A 2,603-nucleotide genomic window follows, 5' to 3' on the forward strand; every position below is an offset into this window, starting at 1 on the left:
ACTATTTAACACTTTATCCCTTATTTTACTAAGACTATATATCCAATCATATAAAAGTTGTAACTAATTAAGAGCATAATTAACTTGTTAATGACATTGCATACAAATTTTCTACATTCCTTCATCAAATTAAGATGATGGTGACCGCCCACCAAATCTTTTATTTTCTTATTAAATACAATTTAAGGGTAATGATTATTATGACTTTTGTAATGATCCTTTATTAAAGGCAGATGGTTTGGTTAATCCATCCATTAGGATTCTTTTTATTTATTTAACCTAATAGACTATTGAATTTTAGGACATTAAACCCTAAACTAATTCAAGTATATCGATTAACCGTATCAATGATTAACTGTAATTTTCAGTGAGGTTTTTCGACTAATGGGTTTAACCGTTATCTTAAGGATTGGCAATAATTGCTCAATGTACACTATTTTGAATATCAAACAAATTAATTCATGTTAAAGTTGACATTGAAATATAACTTAATTAGATAAATATTCATACTATAATTAATACCTAAACATAATCATACATGTAATAAAGCACATTATTTAATAAGTAAAGTAAAAATTTAATATATATATAATAAAAACGGTTCGGTTAACTGAAACCATCAGTTTTTTAAAATAAAAAACCTAAACATAGACCATTAACCGTCATAATCAATATATACAAACCTAAACTGTATCCATTAAGTAAGTCAGGAATAATTTTCAGTTCAAATGTCAGCGAGGTGGATCGGGGTGCCATTCAGGAGCTGTTAGGGGTATTTGCGCCTTTGGACATAGGACAATATCTGGGGCTACCTTCGCTGATAGGACGTTCTAAGAAAAATATTTTTGGCATTTTAAGAGAGATTTATGAAGAGATTCAACAACTAAACGTTTTAGCTTTTATTCGTATCAGGTAAGGATATTCTGCTTAAATCTGTATCACAGACATTACCTACTTTCTGAAGAGCACGTTCTTACTTCCAAAACCAACCTGTGATAAGTTGTTGCAGATGATGAACTCTTTTTGGTGGGGTTCGAAGGAGAACGGAGATAAAAAAAATTCATTGGTGTAGCTAGGAGAAACTTAGTACTCCTAAGAATTGTGGAGGATTGGGATTTTGTAGTCCAGGTGATTTCAATTTGGCACTCATTGATCATACGTTGGTTAGCAAATTTTTCAAAGCTAAATATTATATAAATGGTTCTTTCCTATCTTCCAAATTGGGCACTAGTTATAGTTTTGTTTGGAGGAGCGTATATAGCTCAATTGAGGAAGCGAGGATAATGTTTCAGTGTGGAGGGATTCATGGTTATCAAATGAAAAAGAGTGATTTATTAAATTAGTTGGTACTAATTTGAATACAGAGGCCAAAGTTGCAGATCTATTTATTCCAGAGACACGTATTTGGGATTTGCAAAGCTGGCTACATGGTTCCAACCCGGGGAAGTGGAGATTATATCCTAGATGGTTGTTCTAATGACAGACCAAAGTGACTCCATCTTATGACACTTTACGAAGGATGGACTATATTCTGCCAAATCGGGTTATCAGTTGCTTGAGATTGCACGGATGAGGGATCGATCTCGTTAGGGAAGGATAGACTCTAGGATCTGGACGTACCGCCAAAAATTAAATAGTTCATGTGGAAGTTTGATGCAAAGCTACTGCCTCTATGACCTCGATTAATTGCTCGACAGATTAAAATAATAAGTAATTGTTTACTATGTGATACCGACAGAGAGCACGAGTGGCATTTGTTTGCAGGTTGTAGGTATGCGGCTGGTTGTTGGTCTGCATGGGAGTGGGATTAGATAGAGGTTTGGCTTTTGCACATTTGCGAATCAGTGAGCAGAGAGGAAGGAAGCAGGATCATCATGGTGCTGTGGGAAATATGGCAGCAGAGGAATGATATGCTCTGGATAGGAAAAAGCAAAAGGCCTGGCGACGCAATACGAGGAGCATTTCGGTTATTGGCTGAGTGGAGGGAGGCGAGGAAGATACCTAGGAGGTAGGTAATGGATGTGCTCCATAGCAGGTAAGATGGATGAAACCAAACACCAGACACGTCAAGTGTAACATGGACACCACAGTATTTAAGGCTGAAAATGAGCATAGCGCATTTGTTGTTCTTTGAGGCAATCAAGGCGAATTTCTGGTATGTTGAGTCGAATTTGACCGAGGCATTGGCTCTCCGTCAAGCTATGAATTGGGTAATTTCATTTCCATGTCATAATATCCAATTTGAATCCGATACAAAGGGAGTGGTGGATCGTATCTCTTCTAAGGTTTATGACATCTCGGAGTTCGAAGGTATTATTGAAGATATTGAGGATCTTCTAGTTACTCGTTTAGATTTTTCGTGGCTTATATCCCTAGATTAGCAAAAAGAGTGGCTTATATGATGGCTCGTCAAGCCCATTCCAATGCTAATTTGTTTAGTGCGTTTGTTGTTCCTCATATTTTAGTTCAGCCTCTTTGTAATGACAATGATTCTTCTTTTTAGTAAAAAGTTTCGGTTTAAAAAAATAATAAAAAAATACAAAAAAAAAAAAAAAATCATGTACCCCTCCGTTCTTTTTTTTTATGTCACTTACAGGTTTTCA

Source organism: Euphorbia lathyris, chromosome 6 (genome assembly GCF_963576675.1).
Source record: "Euphorbia lathyris chromosome 6, ddEupLath1.1, whole genome shotgun sequence".
In the NCBI taxonomy this organism is placed as follows: domain Eukaryota; kingdom Viridiplantae; phylum Streptophyta; class Magnoliopsida; order Malpighiales; family Euphorbiaceae; genus Euphorbia; species Euphorbia lathyris.